At 42.2% G+C, this 13,671-nt stretch overlaps 1 pseudogene; it reads right to left on the bottom strand.

Annotated features, from left to right (window-relative positions):
- Positions 1 to 876: 876 nt before the first annotated feature.
- LOC138425047 (nucleolin pseudogene) lies at positions 877 to 3,293 on the bottom strand (annotated as a pseudogene).
- Positions 3,294 to 13,671: the final 10,378 nt, after the last annotated feature.

The raw sequence follows: 13,671 nt of genomic DNA, 5'->3' as shown, positions 1-13,671 counted from the left end.
AAGATGGTAATGATAACCCTGTATGCGAAACAGTAAAAAAGACACAGATGTATTGAACAGTCTCTTGGACTCTGTGGGAGAGGGCAAGGGCAGGATGATATGGGAGAATGGCATTGAAACATGTATATTACTACACGTGAAATGAATCGCCAGTCTAGGTTTGATACATGAGACAGGGTGCTTGGGGCTGGTGCACTGGGATGACCCAGAGGGATGGGATGGGGAGGGAGGTGGGAGGGGGGTTCAGGATGGGGAACACATGTACACCCATGGAGGATTCAAGTCAGTGTATGGCAAAACCAATACAATATTGTAAAGTAAAAAATAAATAAATAAATAAAATAAAAAAGAAGCCTTCCTCAGCTTCCTGAACATAACCTCCAAGCTGAAGTCATTGTTCCCGCCTCTCAGGACATGTTCCTAGGCTAGATTATTATCACAAGTAAACACTATATGAAGTACAATTAACCTCTGTTTGTCCCTGGCACTCATTTTAATCCTCTTAAATCCCTCCAATTGCATATTATCATTCAGTGAAATCAAGGCTCAGAAAAACTAAAATGCCCAAGAACTGGAACCCAATCCAAGTGTGTCAGACACCACAGAATATGTTTTTCCCACTGTTCTATATTGCCTTATGAGTCTCTCCATTAAAAAAAAAAAAAAACTCTAACTGGGTTTTCTTCTAATGTATAAAAACAATAATATCCAATATTAGGGTACAGGTAAATATAATTGTATATCCTATGGATATATAATACCCATGTATTATTACTATGAAGCCCATGGTCCAGTATTATCAATTCATGAAAGTTGCATTTTTTTTTTCTCTTTTAAAAAGTTTATACGAATATCCAGTCAACACCAACAGGGTTATCTCCCTTGAAATGTTATCTATACGGATTTCCAAGTCGACCACAGGGCTGTATACTGTCTTGGAATGTCCTCAGAAGGCTCTGCCATTGATCAGGTAACAGAGTAAAAACCCCAGAGTCCTTTTCTTTCAAATGGAAGAGGGAGAGACAGGGATAGAAGAAACTACTCAAACTTCGTCTTCTTTCCTTGTGGCTTGCGGTCTCCTCCTCCTCCTCTGCCTCCTCGGAAGCCTCCTCGCCCTCCAAAGCCTCCCCGGCCTCTGCCACCAAAGCCACCTCGGCCACCTCTGCCACCACCTCGGCCTCCAAAGCCACCTCTGCCTCCTCCTCGGCCACCAAAGCCACCTTCACCCTTAGGTTTGGCCCAGTCCAAAGTGACTTTGTTTCCATCGATTTCACCATCTTCCATGGCCTCCTTGGCAGCTTTGGCATCTTCCTCGCTGTTAAAGTCTACAAAACCAAACCCTTTGGAGGATCCAGTCTCCCGGTCAGTGACTATCCTTGCTCGAATAGAGCCATCAAAGGACTCCTTTAACGTCTCTTCTGTGGTATCCTCAGAGAGACCTTTGACAAAGAGAGTCTTGGATGGCTGGCTTCTTGCATTAGGTGATCCCCTGGGTCCTTGCAACTCCAGTCTGATGGCTCTGCCCTCAATTTCCCTTTTATTACATGAATTTAAAGCTTCTTTAGCATCTTCAAATGAAGCAAATTCTATAAATGCATACCCTTTAGATTTGCCATTTTGGTTCTGGGGCACCTTGATATGAGTTGCCTTCTCAAATACTTCCTGAAGTGTTTCTTCTGTTGCACTATAGGAGAGGTTGCTTAAAACCAGGGTTTTTGATTCACCACTCCAAGTGCTATTCTTTCCACCTCTATGGTCTTGACTTTGGCCTTTCTCTCCGGTGTAGTACAGAGAAATGGAGCGCCCATCTATCTCTGTTCCCTGCTTTTCTTCCAAGGTTTTTTCTGCATCAGCTTCTGTCTTAAATTCAATATAAGCAATCCCTTTACTCTTTCCATCCTTGCTGACTAATCTGATCTCCACAGCATCTTCAAACACTTCTTTTAATTCATCCTGAGTAACTTTGTAAGGCAGATTTTTAGCCAAAAGTGTTCTTGCATCTCGATCTTTCTTACTGTCTTTTCCCTTTGGTTTTTCTAGTTTAATTTCATTGCCAAAGACTTTTAAACCAGTGAGTTCCAAGGCTTTTTCCAGGTCTTCAGCAGATTCAAAATCCACATAGCCAAACTTCCTAGACACACCAATTCTGACATCGACAACAGCAAGATCATTTTTAGCAAAAATATCACTGATACCTGTTTTCAATTCAGGAGCAGATTTATTGAAGTTCAGGTTTCCAATAAAGAGATTGAAAGATGTAGTTGGTTCTGTGCCTTCCACTTTTTGTTTCTTGGCTTCAGGAGCTGCTTTTTGTTTGGCCATTTCCTTCTTTCGTTTTCCAGGTGCTTCTTTGACAGGCTCTTCTTCCTCTTCCTCCTCTTCTTCCTCCTCCTCCTCCTCTTCCTTCTCATCATCCTCCTCCTCTTCGTCATCGTCATCCTCTTCCTCCTCCTCTTCATCATCATCCTCCTCCTCTTCATCTTCATCTTCAGCAGTGCTCTTAGCTTTCACAGGAGCAGCTTTTACTGGAGCTTTCTTTCCTTTCGCTGGTACAATCTCCATAGGTTCTTCTTCAGAGTCATCTTCGTCGTCCTCCTCCTCATCCTCCTCCTCCTCCTCCTCATCATCATCGTCATCGTCATCCTCATCATCCTCATCATCTGTGGCATGAGCAGCACCAAAAGCAGCAGCTGCCTTCCTCACTGCTGGCTCATCCTCCTCTTCATCATCGTCTTCCTCCTCACCGTCACCTTCATCTTCTTCATCACTGTCTTCCTTCTTGGCCGTTCTTTGCTCCCTTGCCTGGGGTGGCTGCTCCCTTCTTACCAGAGGTTGCTACCAATGCTTTGCCTGGGGTGGCTCCCTTTTTGCCAGGTGTTACCACTGCTTTGGCAGGTGTAACTGTCTTCTTGGCTGGCATAGCTGCTGCCTTTTTGCCAGGGGTGACAACTGCTTTCTTTGCTGGTGTGGCAACTGCAACCTTTTTTGTTGGGGAAACCACCATCTTCTTTGCTGGAGTTGTGGTAGCCTTCTTGCCTTTTTTCTGAGGGATAACAACCTCTTCTCCACTGCTCTCATCGTCTTCATCTTCTGACATTTCCTCATCTTCACTATCTTCTTCTACCTCCTTTGGGGGAGGAGCCATTTTCTTGGAGTCACCTTGATTTTTACCGGCCTTTGCGAGCTTTACCATGATGGCAGCTTATGACGGCGGAGTGTGTGGCGAGCGAGTGGCGCAGACGAGCCCAAAGGAACCTAAGCACAGTCGATAGCGGCCACTAATCCCTGAGCGCGTACGCTTGGCTGCCCGAAAGTTGCATATTTTAAAAAGAAAATACATGAGGAAAGTCTAGATTTCAATGTCTAGCAAAATGGCAACACTTATAATATTGAGATTTCTGGGGGAAAATAGAACAGACACTTTTCAAATGTATAACTGCACTCACAAGGAAAGAAGGGAAATCCACTAAGGCTGAAAATGAACAGAAAGCTGGAAGTTGATGCTGAGGTTGTAGTTGCCTGAGATATCTGTTGATTTCTAGAACATAGAGACAGGAATCTAATGGCTACAATACAGAAGTTGGAACCTTGGGCACATTCAAGACGAGGGGTTGGAACTAAGGTGCCTTGGAAAACCAGGAACCTTTAAGAGATGCATCCTTGTGGGTGAAAGGATGAACTGAGAAAAAAATAAAAATAAAACCCTGGCCACTGTGCTCTGTGGGAAGAAATAATTCTCCCCTGAGAACTGACATCCACAGGTTTGCTCCTCACAGGTCTGGGCTCCACTTTTCATTACAAGTTTGGTTCAATTAAAACCAAGGGGAGAAATTACCTTAAAGTAGTTCTGGGCTGGTAGTACCCACAGATACCAGGCAGAGACAATCACAGATCCTTTTTGGAAGAATTCACCTCAACTCTCAGGGAGAACTCAGATAAACATGAGCTTCGAGATCCAAATTAAAAAACACACAGACATCAGGAAGAAAGGCAACAGAAAAGAAAGATAAGAGAATCCGGTTCCTGAGATTTTAAAATAATAAAACACTGACCTACAAATATAAGACACTTAAAATGTTTACGAAAAGTAAGATGCAAGATTACTACAAAAAAAAAAAAAGACCCTGGCAGATTTGAAAAATCACCAAGCACAAGGGTAAAAGTAATTAAGATACTTTTGCTATCAAAAGCTCAACAGACAAGTTAAAGAGCAGGTTAGACACTACTGAAGAACTCATGAACTCAGAAGGACCTATTTGACGTATGTATACCTATGGCTGACTATATTGATGTTTGGCAGAAACCAACACAATTCTATAAAGCAATTTTCCTTCAATTAAGAAAATAAACTTAAAAAAAAAAAGTCTTATTGGAGCCAAGTCTTAAAGAGATGAGACAATGAAACATGTGGACAGAAAGAAGAGTTCTAGGCAGAGGGGACCTGAAACGCAACGGCTTTGAGGAGGGAATGTGCCTTGTATTCCAAAAACTACAAGACGGTCAGCATGGCTAAAGGAAAAGGTTGGGGAGGCAACTGGAGGCCACACTGGTTCATAGGTCAATACAAGGATCTCTGGCATTGCCTCTGAGATGGGAAGTGGTGCAGCATTAACTCTGTTGGCTGAGGCTTCCATGTCGAAGGGAGTGTAGAAGGCAGAGAGCTAAGCGAGAAGCCCAAGCACTTATCTAGGTGGGGGGATGGCATCTTGCCCCAAGGTGGCAGGAGTGAGGGTCTGGGTCTCAAAATACCTGAATTATTTTGCAGGTAGAGACTGCAGGATTTGCTGTTGGATGTGGTGGAGGGCCTGAGATGAAGACAAGTGGTCAGGATGACTGAGCAGCTGGAAGAATGGGGTTGGAATGACCTGAAATGGGGAGCAACTCAAGACAGTCAAGTGGAGTGCTGATCAGGGCACTGGATAAACAGGTCTGGAGTTGAGAGGAGAGACGACCCAGAGGTATAAACGGGGAGCCACCGAGTGGGTTTAAAAGCCACAAGACTGGCTAACAGCACTGAGGGGGAGAAGTATAAACAGAAAGGAGAGAGAAGAGTGGGGAGAACTGCCTGAGTGGTAAAGCTGAGCGCGGAGTGCAGGGACTGGTCCGTCTCCAAAGGGGTCCATCAATGACCGCTCTCCCTGAGTCAGGTGGACCCATGGGGAGGCCTCGATGTGCAAGGGGGAGAAACTTAATATAACGCCTTCTGATTCGGAGAGCACCACAGTTTGCTGTCAATGGGAGTACAAATCCCACGGCAGTAGCTCCCTGGCTACTTCAGCCAGAGCAAACCAAACAGAGCTCTAGTCGGATGAAAGAACTAACAACGTCGACCATGAAGTGGATTCCGATCACTGCCAATTCTACCACTACCAGATGAACTGATGTCAAACCCAGTTTTGTATCTCCTCCATTAATAATATACCACTGGGGGGAAATTAGACATTTATTTTTAGTATATTTTAACAACATTGCTGGGAGGGATTGGGGGCAGGAAAAGAAGGGGACGACAGAGGATGAGATGGCTGGATGGCATCACCGACTCAATGGACATGAGTTTGAGTGAACTCTGGGAGTTGGTGATGGACAGGGAGGCCTGGCGTGCTGTGATTCATGGGGTCCCAAAGAGTCGGGCACGACTGAGCGACTGAACTGAACTGAACTGAACAACACTGGAGGAGAGTAGGAGAGTCAGGCTTCATGAGCTTGACATTAGATTGTGTGAAACTATGCAATTCTACTTCAGAAACTTTTAAAAGGGCATTTTGGTAAGGCAGGCTGCAGCAATTCGGAGCTTGGTTGTAATCTCAGCTTGGAAGATTCCAAATATGAGGGCCTCTGCAGTTTTTACCCTGGAGGGAATGCTGACAATCCTTAACTGTGTTTTTGCTTTCTGTATCCTCAACCTAGCCCTACACCTAGCCCTATCCATTGGGCCTGTGCATACAGAGCACTCATCTTCCTGCTGCCAATTCTCTTTGGTATTTCATTTCAAAGCAAGAAATGGAAGTAACAAGATCAGCCAGTGAGTGTTGGCACACAGAACTGAGAAGCACACAATTATACCTATCTCCCCTTTTAGGGGGGTGACTTCCCTTGTAGCTTAGTCGGTAAAGAATCAGCTGCAATGCAGGAGACCCGGGTTCGACTCCTGGGTTGGGAAGATGCCCTGCAGAAGGAAATGGAAAGCCACTCCAGTATTCTTGCCTGGAGAATCCCATGGACAGAGGAACCTGGAGGGCTATAGTCCATGGGGTCGCAAGAGTCAGACACAACTGAGCGACTACACCACCACCATCACCCCTTTTAGGGAGTCTTGGTTAGGGTCTCCCCTTCCCCTCCATCGATCCCCTCCCTGCAGGTCTCTATAAACCCAAGCTTCTGGGCAAAGGTGTTGGCTGTTATTACTTGATTAAACCTTAGGGTCTTTTTCTTTATGAGGATGTCACAGGAGATTCCTGGTGACCAAAGGCTATTTTCGGTATTTTTGACAGAAGGGTATGGGAGATAACTGGAGGATAGGTGTCTGTCTTATAGTTCTCTAATCACAGCTTCTTAACACACCCATTTTGTTCTCAAAGCAGCTTGAGAAAAGCCGGATGCTGTAGTACTAGACCAAGTCTCCAGGTGTTCCTTAGAGAAGGACCATTTCACCCTTGCTGTTTGAGCTTTCCAAAGAGGCAGATCCTGGAGATAAGGGTCACCATTATACCAAGAGACCCAGCCCACAGAGCAAATACATTCACATGAATCTTCCTTGGGGAGAATTGGCTTCATTAACAGGATTAATAGGACTTGGGAGTTTTGAAATCAGCTTCACTAATAACTGAGAAGAAAAAGAAAACTTTCTAGTTCCAAATTGCAGACTGGATAGATAACATCTATTCCCCCTCTTTCCTACATTTCTACTAAAAAATGAAAATAAAGGGGAAAGGTGGCAAGGCATATGAACAGATGGGAGAAAAGAAACCATAAAACCATAAAACATTGGAAAAATAAGAATGAGAACTACTAATAGACCAGAAACTCCAAAGAATTCCTGGAAGATAGGAAGCACATGGTGTGGAACCGAGGAGATAAAGGAAACCCATTCTCTTAAAACTGGGGAAGCACAGGACTCTCAGGGGGCACTGGAGGAGCCCTAAGCCTCGAGCCCATGAAAGCCAAGACAAGATGGGCCAATGGACAACCTCTGTGAAAGCCAGATCTCAAGCGTATGCCAGGAATCTTCTCTCTTAAGAAATAGAGATCTGGGACTTTCCTGGTGGTGCAGTGGACAAGAATCCGCCTGCCAATGCAGGAGACACAGGTTCAACCCCCGATCCAGAAGGATTCCATATGCCGAGGACCGGCTGGACCCATGTGCCCCGACTACTGAGCCCGCAGGCTGCCACGACTAAAGCCCGTGCAGCTGGAGCCTGTGTCCACAAGAGAGCCACCACAGTGAGAAGCCTGTGCACAGCAACAAAGATCCAGTGGAGCCAAAACTAAATATTTATATATATATATTTTTTAATCTCTGAAAAAAAAGAGAGAGAGATTGGTCCTCATAGGGTGTCAGTGGCAACACAGGGCCTATGAAAAAAGCAGAACCAAGAGAATGTGAAGACTGTCCTGGAAGGAAACATATACCATTCCCCAAGCCATGTACCTCAAGAGCAGAGCTCTCCTCCCCATGGTAGGACCTGGGGAGTCCCTACCCACCTAACTGGAGGGAAATTTTCCCACTTTTAAAGTTGTTGGCTTTCAGTGCAAAAAAGTTTTCTGAGTAACCTTACATGTTCCCGTTTTCTAGCCTGGAAGTGCTATTCTTTAAATTGTTTTAATATGTTGTGTTTGACTCAGACAAAAGTTCTGAAGCATCATTATCCTGGAGGGGCTTAAAAGCCTGACCAGGTCCATAATGATAATGCCTTGTCCATTTTTGCTCCCATCGCGTGATCATCCAAGTGGTTATTTACTGACTATAACCCTTGCTTTTCACATCTGTGTTAGTTTCCTGGGGGTGCTGTTATAAAGCACAGCAGACGAGGTGGTTTAAAACAGTAGCAATTTATTCGTTCACAATTCTAGAGGCCAGATGTCTGAAATCAAGGGGTCACAGCCCCTCTGAGACTCTGGGGCAAATCCCTCTTTGCCTCTGTCACTGATATTCCCAGGGGTGCAACTACATCACTCCAGTCTGCGTCTGTTGTCAAATGATGCTCCCCCAGGCTGCCTCTGTGTCCAAATTTCTCTCTGCTAACAAGGACACTAGTCATACTGGATTAATGGTCTCATCCTAGCTCAAGTACATCTGTGAAAACCCTATTTCCAATAATGTCACATTCACAGGCACCAGGAGCTGGGACTTCACCTTATCTTTTGGGGAGGACACAACGCAACACTCAACACCATCCTTTGTCCTTTTTGACAGAAGCGCTTTGTGAAATGTTCCCACTTTGTCCCATTACTGACCCCACAGAGCACCTAAAACAGACAGCATTTTCTAAGTTTAAGGGTGGACAAAAAAAAAAAAAAAAAAAAAGCTAACCATTTTATAAGGAGAAGAAAGAATAACTCAGGTCTTCACACACTGGGGATATTCTTTCATCTCTGCCCAAAGGAAACCAGTCGAGTCAGAACCAAGGTAGGATGAATGGTGAAGGACTTCAGGGTATTCCAATCCAGACCATGATACACGGTAGCCAGAAGTTACAGACACTGCATGGTGATGGGCTGCTAGTTTTTGAAATGAAAAGCCAGAAGGCACTATGAAAGATCAACTTCGTGATGAAACTGCTGTTCCTCCGAGGCTCCCATTTTTCTGTGCTAACATTTCTGATCAAAGCGAAAAGTTAGTTTTTTAAAATGATATATTACAAAAACCCAGGAGAACTGCCTTTTATTAGTTGTTGTCTGTGTCTCCAGCCTCTGCCACACTGCCCGGATGGAGGCCGAGTGAATGAAATAACTTGTTTTTTAACTGCGATGACCAAAATGTACACTAAAAACATTATGATCAAATCATACTAATGAACGGCTATTTTCTCTTTCCAGGCTCTCCTTCCATTTATTATGTATACGTATACTTCACCAAAGCTATTCTCTTAGTGAAATATAGCTCTCATTTTCATTTCACATTCTATCCCTCATTATCCTTCATTGCTACTTTCTTATTCATTATTCTTTTCTGTTATTTCACAATATCCCATGGAGGTGATTATTATAACTGACTTCACCATTTCCTTGTGAAAGTGTTAGTTGCTCAGTCGTGTTCGATTCTTTGCGACCCCCATGGACTGTAGCCCAACGGGCTCCTCTGTCCATGGAATTCTTCAGGCAAGAATACTGGAGTGGGCTGCCATTTCCCTATTGCTGGATGATTGGTTGTTTCTGCTATTTGGCCTTGATCAATAATGGTGCAGCGAAACGCTTCTACAGGCTCAGAAAGAAAACAAGCTCTAGCATGTCTGCCTGAAAGAAATGAAAACAGCTCAAATAGGGCATCATTCCAAAGAACTCAACAGATCTTCTGGACAGCATTTTCCTGCGGGCTATTCAGGAACAGGCTGTGTTTATAGTTGGTCCTGTTTGCAGTTAACTGGCTAGCAAAAGTAGGCTGGTGAACTCTTGCTTTGCAGAGCCAGTGAACTCAAACAAGATAAGCTGTATTTTGCTATTTCGACTTAGCCCCTGGGAGCTGCTGGAGGTGCTCTCTTTGTCATATTATTCTTATACCATCTGAACCTCCAAGCTTTATCAGTCACTACTGTGACAAAAGCTGTCTTTGCTGAGGCAGTCTTTATCCACAGGGGTGACTGCAGGCCCTGGGCTACCATCTGAGCATCTTGCACTCAAGGAGTCAAAGTGACACTAGAGAGGAACATGGTGATTTCCTGGAAGTAACTGGATAAAACAGTCAAGAGAACAATTCAAAGGACAGGTGGATAGTGAAAGGCTGTATGTGAGAAGAAAGAAAAGGTAAAGAGAAGTTATAGTTACTTAGGTACTGATTCCTAGAGCAAACCATCTTTTCTGAACTTCTGGAAATGGACACACTGTCTCAGGGTCCTCATATTATAAATAACACCAGACATTGGTATTCCTGGAGATACTATTCCTACATTAAGGGAAAATTTTTCAAAAGGTGAAACCTTGAGTGTACATCTTGGAGCTTTAAATAGTCTCCCTAATTATGGGAATAGCTTAGCTTTCAGTTGGCTCAGCATTTCTGTTTCTCCCTAAATTTAATTCTTACTAATGGGGTCAACACTGCTTTCTAAATAAATGCTTTGTCTTGTACTCTAAAAATTAAATCATCATCTTTAGAGAGCATGCACGAGGCAAGGCCAGGAAGAGTGCAGACACCATCTGCCACCCACTGTAGGGGAAAACCCAGTCAGTGCTTAGCGATGTTTAAACTCAGATACTAGAGATTTTGTGTGTCAACGACAGTGAATCTGCTTTATGCCAAATTCTAAGGACGGGTGATGATTACCAAACTTCTGAAACCGGCAAACTGTTCATCAATTCTGAGACTGTTCAAGTCCTCAATTCTATTAATATTTATCAACATGTCTATAATTAGCTGATCTAAGAGATCTTTACACAACAAAGGTTTACTATAAAGAACAGGGAACTATCTTCAATATCTTGTAACAAACTATAGTGGAAAAAGAATTGGAAGAAAAGATTCAAATCACTTTGCTGTATACCTAAAACTAACACAATATTGTAAATCAGCTATACTTTGTTTGAAAAAAAAAAAAAAGAGTTCTCCTTTAGAATTTAACTTTCTGGCATTAGGTAAATAATTATTCATTTATTCCCTATGAAAGAAAAGGAATAAAATAGAAAGAAGGTAGAATATTCTAGGTTAATAATCTATCCTATTAATAATAAGAAAAATGGTTTGTAATATTCATCATCACCATCACAATAGCCATTGATAATAGTCCTTTTATTCACAAGGCAGTTTTACATACTATTTTCATATTATTTGAAGTTCCCACTAAGAATCTGAGACAAGTAAGACAGATACGTGTCATCCACAACAGGTATATAGAATATTCTGGTTGAATTAGCTGAAATTTTGTGGTTCATCAATCAGAAGTTAGTTTCCAGTTTCTCCAAAGCAAGTCTCTAAGTTTCAATAGGTAAAGAACACAAAGAATGAAAAAGAGTCAAGGTTGCTTTTTCCTGATCTTTTTCACTTTTAACACTGCCTTTGCCAAGGCAGTTGATATACTTTTCATGAGTCACACTCCTTCACCCTGGGCCTGCCTGAGCCTGGAGAGTGGATTTGAAGAAAAAGCAACTCAGAAAGTACCTGTGGAAGAAGCTTCAACCCACTGCTCTTGCATCTACAAAGGGCTTTCAAGGCCTCAGATCTTCACCAACAAACCAAGGAAGCGAGGTGGTGGAGGAAGCCCAGATATGATTAGATGCCAGGCCAGGAAGGTAAAAACTTCGCAGGGTTTCAGTACGGTAATCTATGGTCTGAATTTCTCCACTGAAAGAGGATAAAGTAGAACTAGTCCTAGAAAAAACCTGTGCCAACCTAAACAGAGGACTACCCAGGAATTTACTGGCAACAGAGATAATGCCTTACAATTACAGTATAAAATGATTTCCTAATAGGCGATCAAGCAGAATTAAGGGAAACATGATCCAGCACTGGTTGTTAAACACAGGATGGGCATTCATGTGGAATGGCGAGTGAACAGATTCTGTGATGCTCCAAAGGGTAGACCAGGCAATAAACAGGAGGGAAAACAAGCCGAAAAAAAAGAGAAAAGTCAAATCACTCTTTTAACAATGTTCTAAGAATCAGATTATTAAGGAGACAGTGAAGAGAATAACACAAGATGTTTCCTCATCATTAGACACATTAAATTAGTAAAAGAAATATCAGCACAAGGGTTAATACAACTAGGCTGGTGAAGATCAGCAAAGTTCTTTGAAGCAACAGCATCTCTGTATAAAGCAGACAAATACCCAGATAGAGCACTAATTAGAGAGATCCCATTTCTAGGCATGGCCGGAAGCATTAAAATATGCAAAAAGACTCAAAATGTGAAGAGAATCTATTAAAATACAATAAGAAAACTCTACTGGGAGAAATAACAGGAGATACAAATACTGGGGGAGGAAAACCTTGTATAATCTGGAAAGACAAAAGACATTAAAGATAATAATACTGTTAACAAAGAAACAAAAAATGAACTAAAACTCAACAGACGGCTTTAAAGTACTTAGCAAAATTCATTTGCAAAGAAACAAACAGGCAAAAGGATATTTGGGGAATAAAAGAAGAGGTAATGGTAGATTCTAAAACTCATTATAAATCAAAACTCAGCTATTAAAATATATGTGCTAAAATGACTTTTTATTAGGGCTTCCTCTATAATGGGGTTTCTCTTCCAGTGGTAAAGAATATTCCTGTCAGTGCAGAAGACACAAGAGACTTGGGTTCAATCCTTGGTCGGGAAGATCCCCTGGAGGAGGAAATGGCAACCCACTCCGGTATTCTTGCCTGGGAAATTCCATGGATAGAGGAGCCTGGCGGGCTACAGTCTGTGGGGTCACAACAAGTCAGACATGACTAAGCATGCATGCACCACTCACTACTACTCTATAACAAACTAGGAGTAACAAAACAGTGGGATGGGAATCACTATTTAAGAAGTGCCAGCATGATAATGAATATATGTTTCCAACAAGAAGGAAAATTTACTTGAATGTTCAAAAGACAAAAGACTTAATGGGAATAGTTTTTAAAAAGAAAGAGAAGGAAGGAAAAATACAATATTAGTTCCAAACGCAGGGACAAAATTAATTTAGATTAATTAAGGAATTAGATATTATCAAAGACTAATGCAGCAGGAAAATAGCTGAACATCTATTGACATTATAAAATATTATGAGGAGCCTCACAAACACCACTGCAGACTGGAAGAACTAATGCATCCTAGGAATAGGGGCTAGAGGAAACCAGAGGCATGCCATGACAAGACTGAAAGAAAACAGAGGAAGGTGGCCAAGATGTACCTCTCTATGGGGACTTCCCTTTCACAACCTGGTACAATACCAATTTATAAGTTCTATTTCCACGCTAAGTGGACCATACATATACGTAACAACAACAAAACATTTATTAGCACAAAGCTAAGTGCCGAGGCAGAAGCAAAGGAAAAGTCTGTTTAGAGGGACAGTCCTGGATACGAAGCACATAGAAGTCCACCAGAAAAGCAACTTCCACTGAAAATGAACCACCGTAATAACAAGAGTAATACACCTTAGGGAACAAACCAGTACAAAGGAGAGGTGGCAGATGTTAACAGATGAGAGCAAGAAACAGAAGTAAAAAGTGTACCTAAGAGACACTACAGAGTAAGTATGTTTGAAGTGGTAAAGCAGATTAAAGTGAAAAGAGGAGACAAAAATTAAAAGACATAGTTTAAAAGATGCAATCGGAAGTTGTATAATTAAAGTCACTGGAGTCATGTCAATGTATGGCAGAAGCCACTACAATATTGTAAAGTAATTAGCCACCAATTAAAATAAATTAATTTTTAAAAACTCAATGAAATGAAATGGAAGCTCTAACTGAAGAAATAAGCTGAAATGCAATTCAAAGAAATAAGCTGAAAATGCAAAGGACAGAATAAAGTCCTGAAGTAAAAAAAAAAA

This window comes from Ovis canadensis, chromosome 20 (genome assembly GCF_042477335.2).
Source record: "Ovis canadensis isolate MfBH-ARS-UI-01 breed Bighorn chromosome 20, ARS-UI_OviCan_v2, whole genome shotgun sequence".
Taxonomy (NCBI): Eukaryota; Metazoa; Chordata; class Mammalia; order Artiodactyla; family Bovidae; genus Ovis; species Ovis canadensis.
The sequence above is the reverse complement of the archived record's forward strand: the minus strand, read 5'-3'. Positions and strand labels throughout refer to the sequence as shown.